General features: G+C 44.0%; 1 protein-coding gene across 1 annotated transcript in view; it reads left to right on the forward strand.

The window, feature by feature from the left end:
* Window positions 1-21,205, forward strand: part of Rps10l6 (ribosomal protein S10-like 6) — a 489,065-nt gene that overhangs the window by 342,161 nt on the left and 125,699 nt on the right. The gene's annotated exons all lie outside the window — the stretch shown is intronic.

Raw genomic sequence — 21,205 nt, forward strand, 5'->3', positions numbered from 1 at the left:
CAGAAGCACCTTCTACCAGACAACCCATAGCCATCACACTTACCTAGGGTCCAGAGAGGCCAATAATAGCCATGGAATGGAAGACCCACCCAACAAAAATGAGACCTAGAATCAACACTGAGAATCTAAGCATCCCAACCCCAGATGCCTAGACACAAGAATAAATCACATTGATTACAGCCAAGACAATATCCCTCCACCAGAATCCAGTAATCCTACTCTACTGGGCTCAGAGAAATGTGATATAGCCGAGGCACAAGGTAAGGACTTCAAAATGGTAATTATGAATGTGTTCATGGGCCTTGGAGGGGTTATGGATAAATTCCTTAATAAAATTTGTGAAAACACGAACAATTGGGCGAAATAATAAAAAACAATCCAAGATATAAAAGAAGAATTTAACAAGCAAATATAATCACTAAAGAAAACCTAAACTGAAATAAAACTGGAAATGAAAAATTTAGGAAATCAAACAAAAAACCTTAGGTAAGACTCAACAACAGAATACAAGACATGAAACAGAGAATCTCAGACATTGAAGACAAAGTAGAAGATATGGATGACTCAGTCAAAAAAAATATTAAAAAAAATTTCAGGCACAAAACATCCAGGAAATCTAGGATACTATGAAAAAACAAAATCTAGGGATAATAGGAATAGAGGAAGAAAAAGAGACACAAGTTAAGGGCACAGAAAATATTTTCAACAAAAGCATAGAAGAAAATTTCCCTAACCTAAAGAAGAAGGTCCTTATCAAGGTAGAAGAACCATACAGAACTCCAAATAGACAGAACCAGAAAAGACATTCCCCATGACACATAATTAAGACATTAAACATATAGAACAAAGAAAAAATATCAAAAGCTACAAAGGGAAAAGAACAAGTAACATGTAAAGACGGATCTATTAGAATAATATCTGACTTCTCAATGAAACTCTAAAAGCCAGAAGGGTCTAGACAGATGTTCTACAAACTCAAAGAGATGACAGATGCCACCCCAACTGCTATACCCAGCAAAACTATCCACCAAAATAGACAGAGAAAGAAAAATCATTGAATGACATAATTTAAGCAGTATCTATTTAAAAACCCAGTTCCACATAAGGTTCTAGAAGGAAAACAGCAACCTAAAGATGAAGTGGAAATTTCTGGTTTCTTTGGAGACCCAGTTGTGTCATGTGATGTTTTTTTGGACACTCTTATGGGAGGATGCTTTGCTGAGAACAGACACATGGTGTTTTTCTGGAAGCTTCCTGGAAAGGGGGCATATGATATTTTGCTAAAGTGAATGCTTGAGAGAGCATTTGATGTTTGGAAAGGATATAAGAATAACCAGAAATACCATAGATGATGCTGTCACATTGGTTTTCCTTGCCACTCTTTGTTGGTCTTCTCTGACTAGTCCGTGGCACTGGTTCACCTTGCCTTCTTTGCTGATCATTTGTCATGACTTCATAGAGAGAAACACACCAGAGAACGTCTTGTGATATTCTGGTGGCATATTGTCCCTTCCAAAGAGTTGGGGTGATAGGCAGAGCCTCTTTGTTTCCTCTAGATTGAACTGCCACTGCTAATTCATGTGAATGGAATTGCTGATATCCCAACATCAAAGACTGGAATCACCATCATCCCAAAGAGCTCTTTCTAAACATTTCCACATTCCCCCTTTGCCCTATTAACCTTTTCTTTCCACTAACTAAGGTGGGTGGTGGGCTAGAAAGGAGGTTAAGGAGTTTAAGAACTCTTCTTAAAGTAGGTTTAAAAAAAAATCAAAGCCTACATAAAGAGATTAACCATACCCAAGAAAACACAAGGAATAAATAGTCCCAGACCAGCAAATCAAAATGGGGGAGGGGGAACCTCACATCTCATCAACAAAATAACAGGAATCAACAAACACTGCTCATTGATAACTCCCAACATTAATGGTCTCAATTCCACAATAAAAAGACATAGAATAGCTGAGTGTATTTGAAAACAAGATCTTGCTTTCAGCTGCTTCCAAGAAACACAACATCAAGGTTAGACATCATCTCAGTGTAAAGGGATGGAAAAAGGATATTCCAAACAAATGAACTCAAAGAGCAAGCAGGTTTAACCATTTTAATACTTGACAAAATAGTCTTCAGATCAAAACTAATCTGAAGAGATAGAGAAAGACACTTCATACTCATTGTAATGGTTTGAAGAGGTATGGCCTCCATAAACTCATGTGTTTGAATGTTTGGTCAATTGGAAATGGCACTGTTAGGAGGTTTGGCCTTGTTGGAGTGAGTGTGGCCTTGGAGGAAGCATGTCCCTGTGGGCAGGCTCTGAGGTCCCCTATGCTCAAGCTATGCCCAATGTGGCTAAAGGTCTCCTTCTGGAGCCTGCGTATCAAGATCTAGAAGTCTCAGCTTTTTGTCCAGCACCATATCTGCCTGCATACCATCATGTTTCCCACAGTGACAATTATGGACTAAACCTCTGAAACCGTGAGCCGGCCCCAGTTAAATGTTTTCCTTTATAAGGCTTGTCATTGGTTATGGTGTCTCTTTACAGCAGTAGAAGCCATAACTAAGACACTCATCAAAGGAAAAACACTACCACACTAAAATCATGTCTTTACCCTCACACAGTGCTACAGGGAGCCTTAGGTACCCGACGCTCACCAGTAGACAGGTCAGTCAGACAAAAACTGAACAGAGATGATGGACCTACCTGATGTTGTAAATCACATGGGCCTAACAGCTATTTACAGAACATTTCACCCGAACACAAATAATACGCTTTTTTCTCAGAACCTCATAGAACTTTCTCCAAAATCAACCACATACTTGGACACAAAACAGGTCTCAGCAGATACACACACTAAAACTGAAATCGCACCCTGCATCTTATCTGACTTCCATGGATTAAAGCCGATATCAACAAGAAGAGAAGCAACAGGAGCTTTACAAATAAGTAGAAACTGAGCAGCTCACAACTGAAGGAAACGTGGGTCAAGACAGAAGTAAAGACAGAAGTTTAAAACTTTTCAGAATGGAGTGAAAATGAAAAAAAAACAACTCACCCAAACATATGGGACACAATGAAGATGGTCCTAAGAGGTACTAACTGCTTTCACCATTGGAGAGATCTTGTGTTAGTAGCTTAACTGCACACTTGCAAGATCTAGAACAACCCAGACACTGGTGGTGCATCTTTAATCCCAAGGCAGATTCTGGAGTTCAAGGCCAGGCTTGGTCTACAGAGCAAGTTTCAGGACAGCCAGGGATACACAGAGAAACCCTGTCTTGAAAAACCAAGGAGTGAACTGCAAGAAATAGTCAACTTGGGGTTGAAATAAAAAACAAACAAACAAACAAACAAACAAACAAATGAAGAACAACAACATAAAGAATGAAAATTGAATTTTTGAGAATCAATATGATTGATAAACTCACAGCCAAATAAACTAAAAGACAGAGAAAGAAGATGCAAGTTAATAAAATTAGAGATGAAAAGGGAGGCATCACAACAGACATTAAGGAAATCCAGAGAAGCATGCATACATACCTTTAAAATCTATACTCCATCAAACTGGAAAACCTAAAAAAAAAAAAAAGATAAATTTCTTGATATATATATATAACCTACAAAAGTGAAATTGGGGTCAGATGAACAATTTTTAAAAAACTATTTATTTAATATATATAAGTACACTATAGTTGTCTTCAGACATACCAAGGAGGGTATCAGATCCCATTACAGATGGTTCTGAGCCACCATGTGGTTGCTGGGAATTGAACTCAGGACCTCTGGAAGAGCAGTCAGTGCTCTTAACCACTGAGCCATCTCTCCAGTCCCAGATGAGCAATTTAAACAGATCCAGAACACCTAGTGATATAGACGTGAGATAGTGATATAGAAGACATAGAAGATAAAGGAGTGATATGGAAGTAATAAAAGGAGTCTCAAGCAAAATAAGCCAGGGTTCATAACAAATTTTACCAGAACTGATGCTAATATTCCTCAAATAATTCTGCCAAATAGAAACAGGAGGAACATTGCTCAATTCTTCTTAATACCCGATGACCCTGATGGCTAACCACACAAAGACCCAACAATGAAAGAAAGTTACAGGTCAATCTTCCCTTATGAACATAAATGCAAAAATATTCCAAAAATATTTGTAAGCCAAATCCAAGAATACATCCGAAAGATCATCTCTCCTGATCAAGTAAGCTTCGTTTCAGGTATACAGGGACCGTTCAACAAATGCAAATCGATAAATGTAATCTACCCCATGAACAGACTGAGGGACAAAAAAAAAAAAAAAAACCCACAGGTTCATCTCATAAGATATAAACCAGGCTGGCCTCGAACTCAGAGATCCGCCTGCCTCTGCCTCCCAAGTTCTGGGGCCTAAAGCATGTGCCACCACCACCCAAAGTTCATTTTAAACAGTAGGGAATTTCGAATGACCACGTTTAGACAGATGTGACTGAATTCATGGTGGCCAATTGTCTTCTTCAAAATTTCTCTTCAGTTTATTTATGGCTTTGGTTGACTCAAATTTAAAATTTAGTGCCCCATCCCCACCCCGTGTTTGTTTTGTTTTGTTTTTGGAACAGAGTGAGTAACCCAGGCAGCTCTCGAATGTATGATCCTCCTGCCTCCGTCTCCTTAATGCTGGAGTTACAGGCGTGGGCCACATGTGGCTTTGAATTATAATTTTCTGTGCTGCAGTTCACACCAAGTTTTCTAATTACTACAAATCCGTGAACTCCGTTGCTCCTCACTTCATCGTAAAATTAGTTACTGAAAATGTCGTCAGTTTTAATGAAGTCATGGCAAACATTTGCAAACAGAAACGTTCGCTCACTGGCCGCTCCCTTTTTAATTCAGGTCATCTGTTTAGTGTCTGGGCTAAGAAGTCTGGGATTAGATGGGAGGACCTTGCCGACCTTGCCATCCTCACAAGGACCGGTCAAAGGACGGTCAAAGGACAGTTAGGAATTAACAGTGTGGTATTTCATCTGCCAGCGATTCTAGTGTGGTGCTTGGTAAATTATTTATCCTGGTTCTTTGCCTATAAAATTAAGCCGGTAGCCCAGATGGCCCGTGACTCATGGTCTGATGGGGCAGCGGGGTTGAAAAGAAACTGCGTTCAATGCTAAGTGTTCAGGGTCTCTGCAGGACAGTGTCTATGGGAGGATCTTCCTGGGCTTGTCACTAACTCTTCTCCCAGAAGTGTAGTTTTGAGGCCAGCATTGACTTCCATTTTCTTCTTTATTCAGGATTTATTCATGTATGTATTTTAGGTACACAACTTACATCTGTATATACATCTGCACACCAGGAGACAGCATAAGACAATATTGAGTGGCCACATGGGTATAGGGAATTGAACTGAACCAAACAAAACAAGAAGTCTTGAAGTAGACTCAATACACTTTCGGTGTGTTTCAAGGGACTCCAGATAAGGTGTTTTATCCAAAACACCCACCCCCACCTCGTGCTAATCCAAGGACATTGTATTTAATTTTGGTCCCTGAAGATGTCACAAACTCTCTTTCAAAGAAACCCAACCTGAAAAGAACAATAACGCTTGTAGAGCAAGTGTAGTTCAAACGAAAACTTTGGTGAGGTTATAAGCAGACCTCCAGCGGGGCTGGAGAGACCGCACAGCAGTTAAGGGCACTTGCTGCTTGCCAGGACCCCAGTTTAGTATCTAGCACCACAAGATAGCGCCTAACTGTCTGTAACCCCGGTTTCAGGAAATCTGGTGCCCTCTTCTGGCCAATGCAGGTACTGCATTCATGCGATGCACTAACCGCATTCAGGCAGAACAGTCAGACACATAAGAGCTTTCTAGGGCCAGCAAGAGAGCTTGGCAAGTAAAGGCCACCAAGCCTGATGAATTCAGACATCAAACCCACATAGTATGAGAGAATTGAGGCTTGGAAGTTACCTTGTGACTTCCATACTTCTTCTGTGACACATGCATATTCCCTCATAAGTAAAAAATAATAATAATAATAGTTAACAATATTTACAGCTGGGTGTGGTAGTGTATGTCTTAATACCAGCACTTAGGCACAGAAGGAGGAAGGGTAAAGGACCAGTAAAGTCTATACAATAAAAGCCCATTTCAAAAGACAACAATAACAACACAAGGCCCAAGTAGAAACAAACTAGCAAAGGACGCTAAAATGTTCACATTTTATGTCTCTGTTCTTTCTGTTTCTGGTGTGCCATGCCTGAATGGCCCGTCAGTTACTACTCAGCCACATTGAGGTCAAGATTGACTTTGTATTTGTCTAAAAATTGCTTTCCTTCTATTTTTAGCCAACAGGAAATAATAAGTCTAGGGTCTTAATTTTAGTAACGGCGTTTACAGACATTAATAGTCAGATAGCCCAACTTTTTAAGCAATATTTTATTATATGTGGGAGATTTTCTCTGCCTTGGCCTTGTAACCTGTAAACCACAAACAGAATTTTCCAAGTTCTTAGAGTCACTCATATTTATGAACATAAGTACGTTATGAACTATTAATATAAATTTATTCTTTTTTTTTTTTTGGTTCTTTTTTTCGGAGCTGGGGACCGAACCCAGGGCCTTGCGCTTCCTAGGTAAGTGCTCTACCACTGAGCTAAATCCCCAGCCCCATAAATTTATTCTTAAGCTTAGCTTACTTTAATTAGTGATGGGTCCTGAGTAGATTGAAGAAACATGCCCATCTTATACAGATGCCCATCTTATATAGATACTGTTTACTAGATACACTGTAACGTTATTTGCCTGGAGTTCGTGTAGGAATAATCACAGTTCGTTTATTTATTAGTGGCTAAAACTGAGACGGGACAACACGTTGTTCTAATTTACCTCATCTGTTTCATTGATTTCTCTGATTCCTCCTCTACTTTGTCTTTTGCATTGTTTTGGGTTTTTGAGACAGACCCATGTAGCCCAGGGTGGCGTCTTTATGTTTCTGAGTCTGAATGCCTGATTCTTCCGTTTCCGGTGCTCTGGGGCTGGGCTTACCGGCATCCCCACCACCCCGGGCTCTTTTTATCTTTGGGTGTGCGTTCCTCTGTTAGATATCTGCTGGCTACCATTGTGCTAGGAAGACTGAACTTGAGGCACGCAGTTGACTGAGACAAGTCTCAGTGGGAGACAGAGATGTTACATCCTAAGCATAAATGTGCTCTCGGGTCCCAGAGATTACATAGGAAGGAACTCCTGATTCTGCCTGGGTGTACCCGAGGCTACACCAGTTACCATGCCAGGGGAGAAAACAAGCGTGTGCATTGGGTGCTTGGTTTGAAGGAGCCCTGCTACACCGTGCAAGGCACTTAGCCCAGCCTGTGTTATTCTAGGATATGGCTCTGTTTAGAATCCACTAGAAGTTACAGAAAAACTTGAAAGTAAGAGAGTCTTCTGAGGGACCAGACAGAAAACTCATCAGTCAGTTCAGAGCACTGGCTGCTCTTCCAGAGGACTGGAGTTCAATTCCCAGCCACTGCGTAATGGCTCACAACCATCTGTAACTCCAGTCTCAGGAGATCTATCACCCTCGTTTGACCTCTGAGGGCACCAGGTATGCACACAGTACACAGACATACATGCAGGTACAACACCCATACACAAATAGACAACAACAACAACAACAACAAAAGTCTCCCAGGAAGACAGAGCAGAGGACATAGTTTGCTCAGGAAAGAAGAGAAACCCAGAAAGGCTGTGTGATGGGGTGTGTCAGGGGAGTTGCTGTGGAGAATATTAATTTGCATGATAGTCGTAGCTAGTACTTAGATGGTACGCCGTTCCAAACAGTTAACAGGGGCTGGAGAGATGGCTCAGTGGTTAGGAGCACTGGCTGTTCTTCCAGAGATCCTGAGTTCAATTCCCAACACTCACAGGGTTGTTCGCAACCATCTATAAAGGGATACGATGCCCTCTTCTGGAAATCAGGTGTACATGCAGTGGAGCAGTCACACCTAAAATAAATAAATAAATAAATCATGAGGTATTAGTATTTCTAGCTCCATTCTACAGAGGAAGCTATGGTGATACCATTCAAATTCGCCCACATGATTTCTGGTTCTTTTAAAGCCATGGACCCCTGATCCTATTACGCTATAACAAATGAAATATGACAGAAGTCTGTGGTCTCTGTAAACACCACAGCCATCAGAGTGCTGATCCGTGTGAGACAGGTAGGAAGTCTGGTTCAACACAACTCAGTAGCCGGCGTTGGTGCAAACTCCAAGAGTCTAACACCGGGAAGTTTATTTTAGGGATATTTAAGCACAATGCAATTCAGGGGGAAAGTTTCCTGGTGATAATTAACCCAGTCCCGTGTATACAGCAAAGCTCCGGATGTGGTTACATTGAAACTCTTTTCAAAGTGCATGTGACGTCTTCCTTTAAGGATGGTTTCCATTGACTGAGAATGCTCAAGGTAAGGATGTAGGGAGGAAGAATCTGGGATAAACATAAGTCTGGGGGAGTCAGACATGGCCTACAGCAAGCACAGAGGCTCCAGGCTATAATTGTTGTCCATTCCAGAGTTCTGGGTAGAAAACAGGTTATATAGATAATGTTTCTTTACAGAGACAACCCTGTGTCTTTAAGGTTTCTGTTTCCCATGGTGTTTAACTGTGAGCACAAGGACATTGTGCCCTCTACACAGAAGTGACAAACTGTGACTCCTAAGGCTAGGTTGTAAAAAGCATGGGGGTCTTCTTGTACCCTCTCTAATGCATCCATCGTCCGTCCTGGGGGCAGCTAGAGGCCTTACCTGGAAAGGCTGAAGCAGCCTCAGGAAGGGATTCCCACTGTAAGAAATGATGACTTTCTGCTAAGAGCCATTTTGGAACTGCAGCCTCCCATGCTCCACCAAGGGAGAGGCCACTTTGGAAAGGTCACCTAACCACAGTGCTGCCTTCCAAGGTCAGCAGCTCCGGTGTTGACTGGACGGGACCTGAGCAACCCGCCTGGCTAAGCTTCTCCCAGGTCCTTGACTCAAGCTAACCTCAAAGACAGTAAATGTTGGCTATTTTAAGCCACCAAGTTCCAAGGTGATTTATTTTGCAGTGGCATTAACACATTAAGTTGTTTCTAAGCTCACACGATTCATATGTCATGTTAGATGTCTGAGGTAAGCAATAAAGACACAGAGGGCAGAGACCAGAGCCTGAGCTCCACTGATGGAGCTGTGTTTATTTTTTTTTTTTTTCTTTTTTCGGAACTGGGGACCGAACCCAGGGCCTTGCGCTTGCTAGGCAAGCGCTCTACCGCTGAGCTAGATCCCCAGCCCGGGAGCTGTGTTTATTAATTCATATGGCAAGGGGCAGCCTCTCTCCCATGAGAGACTGAGGGAAGACGCCAGGGAAGACGCCGCTGGGACCCTTGAGGTTGTTGCAGCTGTAGGGGGCTACATGTCTCTCCTGCAGTCCCTCTTTCTTTCTTTCTCTTTTTTTTTTTTTTTAGGGATTTTATTTATTTTTGTATATGAGTACACTGTCGCTGTCTTCAGACACACCAGAAGAGGGCATCAGAACTCATTACAGATGGTTGTGAGCCACCATGTGGTTGCTGGGAATTGAACTCAGGACCTCGGGAAGAGCAGTCAGTGCTCTTAACCGCTGAGCCATCTCTCCAGCCTGTCCCTCTTTCTTGAAATTCTTTCTTTCTTTCTTTCTTTCTTTCTTTCTTTCTTTCTTTCTTTCTTTCTTTTTAACAAAATCTCAAATGTTCAATTTTATCAATCAAGACTCAGGAGCCAGATGCTGGGTTTAAAGCTGGCTAGCTCAGAGAGGCAGGGAAAGCACCCAGCTGACCTTCTTCCTTATCTGATGTCTCAAGAAGAAAATCAAGCTCTCCTACTCCGTGCCTCTCAAAAACCCTTCCAACTGAATGTTCCTCCCTTCTACTTCCTGTGCGTCTCTCTATCCGTCCTCCTGGCTTCCTCTTATCCTCTATGTTTTTTCCTATCTTCATTCCCTGTCAACTGGTTGCTTGCTCCATTTCTTGACCATGATTTTATTTAATCTTGTTTACCGTAAACAGGAAGCTCTTGGATTAAAGGCCTGTGCTAGGGCTGAGCCGCACCACCCCTAGGAACAGTAAATAACACAATCTTGGAGTTTTCGGTGTGATCAAGTATCCTCCAACAATTGTTTGCCCAAGGTGAGACGGACTGTCCTTTCTGGGCTAACTGTGATCTCTGGAATCCTGTCCCACAACTAGGGCACTCTAGCAAGTTAGAAACTTGAAAAATGAATCCAGGTATGAGGACTCCAGAGTTCCCACACCTGAACTTCATATAATCTTACCCAGAAAGGCACTGTGCTCCCTCTGCAGACATCATGGATGTATTATGCATACATTTGCATGCACCCACATCCCCGTGTAGCATCTTTTATGCGTGTGTTAGAACTTAAAGCTGACAGTGACTGGGGACTTGTGAAAGCAATTACACTTCAGAAAAGGCACAACCGGAAGAAGAGGCTACATTGTAGCCGAGTCAGAAGGTAGGGATCATCCAGAAGGCAGCGAGATAGGGCACAAGATGGGAGAGTTTCCAAGGAGGGTTTAAATGATTTTGTGGTCTCTTTTTTTTTTTTTTTTTTTGGTTCTTTTTTTCGGAGCTGGGGACCGAACCCAGGGCCTTGCGCTTCCTAGGTAAGCGCTCTACCACTGAGCTAAATCCCCAGCCCCGATTTTGTGGTCTCTTAAGTATTTTCGGTATTGACTATGACAGGAGTCCAGAACTGAGTGAGTTATAACGATCATGGGGGGGGGGGGAGGGAGAGAGAGAGAGAGAGAGAGAGAGAGAGAGAGAGAGAGAGAGAGAACTGCTTTGAGATGGTGTGGCTGGGATGCCTTTGGGACACATCTGAAACATGGAATCCCAGCTTTCCTGGACAGCTGGCAAAAGTGGATCGGAGAAGGGACTTGAACAGTCTCTAATGGCTGGTGATTTCATGACATTGACTTTCCTCCTCGGAGAGATAGAGATATCTCTCAAAGGAGGACCCGGAAAATCCTAGCCTAGAGGTGTGGTGGGCAGAGAGAGAGAGAGTGGAGAAAGGGGAGCCAGGTCAACAGCCATAGAGGAGCTGAAGAGAAAGAGACTCTCACAGGAGTGCTACTGAAGAAACAGAAGTGGTCTCCACCGCGGGAACAAGTCCTTGACATCTGCCTGTGATTCCAGACATGTCCCTTGGAAGACAGGAAGTGGAAACCCATCCCTACTGGCCTCTGAGGTAGCTAACACCGACCAGTCTCAGCAGACTGGTTTAATCCAGCGCACACCATTTAGCAACTGGCAGGCAGGTGGCTCAGCAGGTAGGAGCGCTTTCCAACAAGTCTGCGGACCTGAGTTCAATCCCCGGAAGCCACATGGTGCAAGGAGAGAACCAAGTCTTGAAAGCTGTCCTCTGACCTCTGTGCTGTGTAGTGCCCCCCACCCCCTGCCCCGGCCACCCCCTGCCCCCGTACACACAACAGACTTGAAGTTTAGCAGTGACAGGACACAAATGATCGGTGAATGAGAAAATGCTTTCAAATAAGTCACAGGGCAGCACAGGCTTTTTTTAATCTGCGCATTGCATACATAAGTCATGAGACTGCTCAGTGAGTCCCATTACTCACCACATTGCCTCAGCTTTTAAAAATAATCTGATGTCTCCCATGGTGCTACAAATTGTTGCCTCTCCTCTGCAAGGGCTGTTGATTTTGACAACGTAAACATTCAGGGGCTTTTGATTCCAGAATATTCCGTATCATTCTAAGATGTGAGTTTAAAAGTACAACTTGAGGTGCATTGAGTTCTTCTAGGTTTCAGCAGCCTCCTTCAATGGCACCCACCATGCTTCTTCCAATTCTGCTGTTCTGGTGGCAATTTCCTGTCCGTCTGGGAGTCCTTTCCAAGACTCGCTTTCAAGTAAACTGGACCAAAGTCAACACTTATCTTTCCTTACCTTAGCAGCAGTGGTTGGATCCTCTTCTTAAATCAGGCTCAGGTTGCCGATGAGGAAAGCCGTGGCAAATAAGTGGTAAACTAATAGGTCACCAATAAAGTTTCGAAGGTCTGAAAACTTTTACTCTGGGAAAAAAAAACTATTAACAAAACTGAATTAATGTGGTAATCATCTTCAAGGCAAAAACGCTTCTCGCATGTTTCAATAATTAAGGCTATTAGACAACTATAAACCAGGCTTTCAAGTCTGTGGCCCTTTATAGGAGGAAGGTTCGGTTGTAAACTGGATTTATTAGCCAAGGAAGCTCACTCAAGTGGGGCATGAAGTCTACAGACAATGTCGCCTGCTGAGGGGCCCCTTTATGCCATTGTTTTAATAGTCTCAGGAGGTTTTTTTTTTTTTTTTTTTTTTTTTTTTTTTTTTTTTTTTTTTAAGTGACAGAAGAATTAACTGAGTTCATCTGGAAGAGCCTCCCCCCTCTTCTCTAAGATCCTTACCTTAGAGAAGGTTAAAAATGCTCCACCCCTTTTTTCGCAGCCATGTTTTGCGCCCCCCCCCCCCCCCCCCGAGTCTTCTCACCTGCTCTGTCCTGCTCACTTAGCCCCTTGGTAAAGAGGTTTCCATTCTGACATTTTATGCCTTTCTATGATTATTTCCTGGGCGCCCTGCACAGGCTTCCTCTCTGGAGCTCACCCTTCCTTAAGGCGGAATGGAAGGTTAATGTCATTTCCCACAGTGCCTTCTTCACCAGGACCCCTCTGCTTAACTCTCCCTGTCCATTCGGCTATGCTACTCCGTGTTGCTTTGAAGGTATTTCTAAGACGTAACGTTTAATTCGGTAGAAACTGAGTAAAGCTTTTTATGACAGTGGGCCTCATCCAGTGACAGCTAGAACTGGGGAAGTGAGAGCCTCGGAAGTGGAAGGAATCCTACAAAAACCTGCAGCGGGGACACCCGGCCCTGTGAACTCGGACTCCACCGTGGTATCCGCTCTTCTGGAATCTCCAGCCTGCGGGCCGGCATGTTCAGAGTTCAGAGTAGCCCACTCCCACTGTCACCTGAGTTAAGATCCCAAAATAATCTTGTTTGTGTGAGCATGTGTGAGCATGTGTGAGCATGTGCGAGCGTGTGTGTGCGTGTGCGAGCGTGTGTGTGTGTGTGTGTGTGTGAGCGTGTGTGAGCATGTGTGTGTGTGCGAGCGCGCCCGTGCGAGATACAGAGAGAGAGAGAGAGAGATACACACACAGAGAGACATACACAGAGAGAGACATACACAGAGAGAGACATACACAGAGAGACAAAGAGACATACACAGAGAGACATACAGAGAGAGAGAGAGACATACACAGAGAGATACACACACACAGAGACATACACACACACACATAGACATACAGAGAGAGACATACACACATAGAGAGACATACAGAGAGAAACATACACAGAGAGAGAGAGAGAGAGAGAGAGAGTCAGACAGAGTGTGTGTGTTTGTTGGTTTATCTGAAGAACTCTAGCTAATAAATATACAGAAAACCTACATAAAGGAGAGAGCCAAGAGTTCACTGAGCTACCGCCATTAGACCTTGGAGGAAGCTACCAGGTAGGCAATCTCTTTGCAAACATGGTCACGGGTGCGTGATGGTGCACACCGGTTAATCCCAGCACTGTAGAGACGGAAGTAGGGCTAGCAGGAGCCAGCCTGGGCTCCATTATGATCTCCTGTCTCAAGAAAGCCAAACTTCCCAGAAGCAAATAGGTACACCCTGCCTCCTGGAGAAGCTAAGAACTTAGCCAAGTATCACCATTTTCTCCAAACCTGACTAAGCTTAGTTGTCACTGATTTTTAGCTTTGCATTAGGTTGTAACCTCAAGCTTACTGAAACGCTGCAAGAATAAGACCAGAGCATGCATGCGCATACGCGCATATGTATTCGGAACTGTTTGAAAGCCGGCAGCATGTACTGTAACCGTTTTCCTTTACGTGCTGCTGTCTGTGTTTCTCAAGGATGGAGAGACCCTAGTAGTTCCCAGACAGATTTTAACACTGACCAAACACACCTTTTCCAGAATCCATGTTCCAGTGGGATGTATTAATGTGGTATTTTCTCTTAAAGCATTTTATTTTTCTTTAATAAAGGATTAAGTTGCCCTGCCTTCCTAACCTGGAATTTCTCTTTGGCTTTCTTTGTCGTTTATGATATGTGCTGTGAGTTATGAAGTAGATAGTTAGCTTAAAGCTCTTTTTTCCATAAAACTTGGCTTTGTAGCTGGACCAGCACAAGCTTTGTTTTCTTACTAGACCCCCTTTAGGCCCATTCACAACCCTGGGCATGAAGTAGGTGGGCTCTTGGGATGTTTCGCTTGGCCTTCTCTAGGTCTAACCTAGAATAATCTCCTGGGCTCCTGACCGAAGCCGTCCCCTTTGTTCCGGGCACAGTCATTAGATATCTCAGTCTTCCTGTCTGAAATTTCATGATGAACAGCTTATTCTGAATTAGGGGTGGTCTTGCAAATTAGAACCAGATCTATTTTTCTCCTAATTAATTAATAACAAAATTTAAGAGCCTGAGTTTAAAAAAAAAACTATTTAATGAGAAAATCCTGAAGTCTTGGGGCACGGGCTTCTCAGACGTGTGTTCCTGTAAGCTTTATTTAACATATTTTGTTTAAAAAAAATGCAATTAGGGCAGACTTAGCCAAATCGAGTGCTGGGTTTGTGTTTTAGAAAGGGGAACATTTGATGAAATTAATCTTCATCTGAAAATAACGTGGGATAGGCATGCAAGGTAGGATATACTGAGTAGTTAATTGGGACCAAGCAAAGACTCACATGGCGTCACAGACACAACCAAGGAGATTTCGAAATGCTTTTGTATGAGTGTCAGATAGTCCAGTTAAAATGACTTGTTGGAGAGATTTTTTTTTCCTACCCCAAAATGGAAGGCAGGCAGTGAGCAGTGGTAGCCTGATCTTTCTGGCTGACTCACATGGTGTGGGTTTCCTGCAGAGAGAAGGAGAAGGTTCACCACACTGAGGGAAACTGTCTCAGATAACAGCAGACAAGGCACAGTTAAGGAATGTCTGAGCTAAGCTTTGCAGGTATGAGTGTGTGCGTGCATGTGTGCGGTGTGTGCGTGTGTGTGTGTGTGTGTGTGTGTGTGTGTGAGAGAGAGAGTATGTAAGTATGTAAGTGTGTATGTGTGTGAGAATATGTGGTATGTATGGGAATGTATGTGACTGTAAGAGTATGTAAGTGTGTGTGTATGTGAGAATGGGTATGTGGTGTGTGTGTGTTAGTATGTGTGTGTCGGTGTGGCATTGAGTTTAAAAATATGAGTGAGTGTGTGTGAGTTTGAGTATGTGGTGTGTGTGTATCTGAGTATGTGTATGTAAGTGTGATATGTGTGTGAGTATGAAAATATGAGTACGTGTGTGAGTGTGAGAATGTGGTGTGTGTGTAAATGTGACATGTGTGTGAGTATGATAATATGAGTACGTGTCAGTTTGAGTGTGAGAGTTTGTGTATATGTGAGTATGCCTATGTGGTGTGTGCGTGTCTGAGTGTGTGTATGTGTGTATCTGAGTGTGTGTGTATGTGTGTATCTGAGTGTGTGTGTTTGAGTGTGAGTGTGTGAGTGTGTGTGTGTGTATGAGTGTGTGTGTGTGTACTGGAGATCAATCCAGGGCTTTCCTTAAGCTAGGCAAGTACTCCTCTGCTGAGCTATATCCCCAGCCTGAATTACTGAAAAGCAATTTCTTGGGAACAATAGAAAGAACTTAGTTCTTTTAAAAAAAAAAAAAAAAAAAAGCAAAGGAGTGAATGTTAAGTTAAAATCTGATAGTGATTACTAATCAGAAATCTCCAGAAGCCAATACTTCCTTTGTAGAAAAAGCGACTGGTGTATTGGGGTGGGGTGTTACTCAGAAAACAATAAAATAATCGCTTCTTAGAAGCTGCTTGTGGTGGCCCACGTCTTCTTCAGCACTTGGGAGGAAAGAGGCTGGAGTTCAGGGCTAGCCTTAACCGCATAAGATCCTGTCTCGGAAAACAAAACAAAATAAGGAAAAGACCACTTAAAAGACTAACAACCATTCTTTAGAAACAAACTAGCTAGGGGGCCTACTCGAAGCCAGGAAGTCCCTAATAAAGTTTATGAAGACAAATGTCAGTTACCTCATTCAGTTAACAGCCCCGTGTTCTGGAAACCCAGACGGCCTTGAGCCAAAGGCTGAGTGCTGGCATCTCGGATGAACCCAGGTCTCCAGGCACTTTCCCACCACGCTGGAGGTCCTGCGATGGGAGCCTCACACGCTCTGCCTTGGGCAGCCTTCTATCTCGGGGCCTGAAGGGCACCAACTGCTTCCTCTCGGATGAGGAGGTAGAAAGTGCTGGGGTGCCCAGGGGAGGCTCTGGTTTTACTCTTCCTACTTCTGCAAGCGGTTTCCCACTCCTTAATTTACCTGGAATCAGAGAAACTGTCCCTCACTTCCTTCCAAAGAGGCAGCATCTGCCATGAGTCATGTCCACAGATTGCCTCAGATGCCCCGGCGTTTGCTCTGCCAAGCGCCGAAGCTGCATCTTGTGTCATCTACAGCATCAGCAGCCTCCTCCGGTCTCTCAGAGCAGGTCTAGACGACACCCTGTGCTGCGGCCTGCAAAAAAGCCAAGGCACAGTGTCCTGCGTCTGGGGGCAGTGGGGGGGTGGGGGTAGGGGTGGGGTGGGGAGTGAGGATAATTGTGTCTGATACGTTTTCTATTTCACAAGAGTGGTCGATTGTGAGTGTGTGTTCTTCAGAAGGGCATTGCCAAACCAGCATCACGATGCTTTTGACCCGAGTTTCTTTCCCGTGAGTTTTAGAGTCAGCTCTCCCACGGAAGCCTTCACTCCACTTGGAGTTAATGTTTTATGGATGGCGTGAGAGAGGAGTCTAATTCCTTCTACTGCATGAGGATACCCAGTTCCCTAGCACCATTTGGGGAAAAGATTGTCTTTCTAGGTGTTGAACGGTCTTGTCACTGGTGATTGCTCTGTTCCTAGAGAAATGGAAACTGTGTTAAGTTAGAATTACATCTAGGCTTCTGGACAGCCCTTCACATTTTGGTTGATTTTTTTAAAAAGTCTATGCATCCGTTAGAGCATTACTCAAGGGACAGTGAGAGTTGTGGGTTTATCTGTCACAAAGGTTATCAGACCTTGAAAGGAAAAGTGTCAGCTCGGGGCCCCAAAGCCAGGTTCTCAGCACAAAGGAGATTATTTGTTCCAGAGTGACAGAGGCCAGGTAAAAGGGACAAAGACAGGAGACAGAGGAAGACGGAGAAGGGGAAGAGGCCAAGGGAGGGGGAGGAGGGGGTATTTGTCCTAGAGGAAAACAAGGGACTGTCCCTGGATGAAGAAGAGACAGAGATGACTAGAAGGAAAATGGCGCTTTATAAAGGTAAAAGGAGACACCCGTCTGTTAGGGTGAGGTGTTTAATTTTAATTGGGCGCGTTAATTAGGTGAGCCGAAGGGGGCTTTTGGTCGATGGACTTCAATGCTTTGATAGCTGGGCCTTGGTAGTCAGCCTCAGGAGGAGGCTATAACCAAATAAGGGGATAGTCCTTGGGGCCTAGTTTTAGGAATGTCTTCAAAGGGTTTTTAGCAAGACAGAAGGAATCCGGGGGAAGGGCAAGGCCTACCAAGTTGGCCAGCATCCCTGCAGCCCTAGTCCTAGGAAGGAGCTTGACAGGCTTGGGTGCAGTCTCCCATGTGTGCCTTTGCTGGAGGGGTGTCCTGAGCCACGGGGTGTCCCACAGTTAGGAGGTAACGCCTGATGGGAGGCTACTGAGTTTCCAGGCCTCACATAATCCTCAGGGAATGAGTGTTCTTTTCAGAGAATTAGCCTGACTCCTCCCAGGCCTGGTTAGTATCTTCTGCACCCAGATCATCTCCTCTCTCACCTGCACTCCTGCTCTCGTGACATCACCTACCGTGAGGACCTCAGGGTAGCATGTGCAGCCTCCAGAAGCGTGAACTCTTTTTATTCTTTTCTTTTTTTCTTTTTCTTTTTTCTTTTTTTCGGAGCTGGGGACTGAACCCAGGGCCTAGCAAGCGCTCTACCACTGAGCTAAATCCCCAACCCCTGGACCTTTACCTTTAATCTCCCCCCTTCTTCCCTCTTTTCTTTTGAGGCAGAGTCTTATCTCTCTGGGTTCAAACTTGTTATGAAGCCAACAAATGGCCTGGAACTTCTGGATCCTCTGGCTTCCACCTCCCAAGTCCTAGTATTATAAACGTAGGCCACCAGACGGGCTTTATGTGCTGCTAAGGTTTGAATCCAGGAACAGCATCCCCCACCCCCCCTCCAGCGCCATGCTAGGAAAGTGTCCTACCAACTGCTCCACATGCCGACCCTCTTTCGATTTCTGAGAGAGGCGCTCACTCTGTCTTCCGATCTGACTCAAGGTCTCAGTACCTTGGCCTTTGCCTCTATCCTGCTTCTTGTGTCTTTATTGAGTACTGGGGATTGGAGAACAGACGGGAAGACATGGGAAGACATTCTGCTTTCCGGTCAAGGACATATTCGTGGAGGGCAGGCCAGGGTGTGGTGCCACTCTGGTCGCTCAGAGGCAGCAAGTGCCTGGAGAGAGGACCAAGCCCAAAAGGGGAAGCATGGGAGTCTAAAGATAGACGTCTGCACACAGCTGTACTGGGGAGTGGCACCGGGAGCGAGTGTAAGAATCCCGAGACGTGCTCGGGACCTGCCCCACCGGGTTTATTTTTAAGCAGGTCAGCCTACTCAGTACTTCAGTATTTGGCTTTTCCAGGCCAAACAACACTGCTGTGGGTTATCCTCTGACCCGTCTGAGTTCTAAGGAAAGATGCAACATTTAAGTGCTGAAAACCTCTAATTCTTCCCTTCCTGTGACCCTTACATCTGCCTCTAACACACGCACACACAGCAAAGTCTGTTTTAGCAAAGGGCAAGTTGTCATGATTTTATAATCTAGCTAAATTAATTAATTTAGCAAAAAAGGGGGGAAGAGGGATGGGGAGAGAGAGGGAGGGGGAAGAGGGAGGGGTGGGGAGGGGAGGGGGAGGGGAGGGAAGGGGAGGGGGAGGGGGAGGGGGAGGGGGAGGGGGAGGGGGAGAATTTAATACAGAAGTTGCTATGTGACCTTTCTACCTTGGGACTCATTTTGTAGTCCAGGCTGGCTTACAGCGTACAGCTCTTCCTATATAAGCCTCCAAAGTTCTGTACAAACAGGTGTCTGGTAAACGGTATATATATATATACCGTTATATAAATAATTATATATTAATATTATATTAATACAAATATAATCATATAAATAATGATATAGTAATATTATATTAATATATTTATTATATTTATTTATTATACATTTATATTAATATATTAATATATTATTTATATAATACCGTTAATATATAATATATTTTATATATTAATTTAATTTATTAATTTATCTATCTATTTATTTATTATTTGAGACAGGGCCTTTTTACATAGCCCTGCCTGTCCTGGAACTCACAGTGTAGACAAGGCTAGTCTAGAACTCACAGAGATTCACCTGCCTTTGCCTCATAAATGCTTGGATTAAAAGCAGGTGCCACCATGCCCAGCTAAATAGCAGATATTTAAAATGTAGATGAGTTATCGAGAGCGAGGCTAATACTTCGACTGTCTTGTGTATAGCTTTCAAAAACAGGATGCTCTTAGCATGCCAAAGGCTAGCATTTTGTTTTGGAAGCACCTCTAATACATAGAAGAAATAGGTAGCTTTAAATATATATATATGTATGTATATGTACATGTATATATATATATATATATATGTATGTATGTATGTATGTATATAGTATTTGAGTACACTGTCGCTGTCTTCAGACACACCAGAAGAGGGTATCCGATCCCATTACAGATGGTTGTGAGCCACCATGTGGTTACTGGGAATGGAATTCAGGACCTCTGGAAGAGCAGTCAGTGCTCTCAATCCCTGAGCCGTCTCTCCAGCCGTTCTGTTTTGGAGCCCATTGCGGTTGTACATACTAGTGGGCCTAGCCCTTGAGAAGTAGAGACAGATGGGATCAGGAATCCAAGAGCACTCAACTGTGTAGCGAGTTCCAGGCCAGCCTTGGCTATGTGAGACTGCTTAAAACAACAACAATAACGAAAACCCACACAAACGAAAACCAAAGAGCTCTGTTTCTCTCTGAAGCTCCTTTGATTGGGTTGCATTCAGAATTGGTATGTCATTAATATCTCATCAAGCATTAATTTGGCCCTGTGGGGCTCAGATATTAATACATGTCAGGCTCATACCACTGAGGCCAAAAGGTCTCCCTCCGCTACGTTCCTGTGCAGGTTTTCCTGCTGCACAGCTGATCATGCCTCTCTCGTTCACCATCCTGTGTCAAAAGTTGACCTGAGACAGGGCGGAAAGTTGCAGGAAAGTGCACAGCTATCCTGGTTCTCTCACAGGTCACAGGGGAGGCCTCTCCGGTTATCACTAGGAAACTGGGGCTTCCCTATCCTTATCCTTCATTCTGCGTCTATTTCTTTTATGATGTCGAGCGCTTTATGAATCAAATCTTGTAAAACAACCCTCCCCTGCAGACTTCATGGCTCCCCTCTGTGCCAAAACGGTTTTGAAAAAATTACTGGTCTCAGGGAGATGGTACCGCGCCTAAAGGAACTTGCCACATTTATGAGGCCTGGAATTCCCAGAAACCCATGCACATTCTGTGTGAGCTTGGAAGCCTGCAAGTCACTCGGCCTTGGGAAGTGGAGATGGAGACCCTGGCAAGGTCAACCATACTGGTGATCTCTGAGTGTGGAGAGACTGCCTTATTGACTAAGGTGGAACCATTCCTCATCTCAGCCTCTGGCCTCCACATGTACAGTGGATGAACACACACACACACACACACACACACACACACACACACACACACACACTCTCTCGCATCTCAGTCCCATTCACAGAACCCACTTAGAAACCACAGTACGTACTTGTGACCCCAGGGAGGCAGATGCAGATGCTCCAGGCCAGCAGGCTCCAGGCTCCAGACCACACACAGCACACACATACACTCGGGGGGTCACCATACCCATGGAGGTGTGACCTATGGTTCCGATATGTAAGACGCCATCTCCAAAACATTAAATGTTAGGCATGGTGGCAACACCCTTAATCCCAGAACTTGGACGGCAGAAGCAGTCAGATCTTTGTGAATTGAGACC

Source organism: Rattus norvegicus, chromosome 15 (genome assembly GCF_036323735.1).
Source record: "Rattus norvegicus strain BN/NHsdMcwi chromosome 15, GRCr8, whole genome shotgun sequence".
In the NCBI taxonomy this organism is placed as follows: Eukaryota; Metazoa; Chordata; class Mammalia; order Rodentia; family Muridae; genus Rattus; species Rattus norvegicus.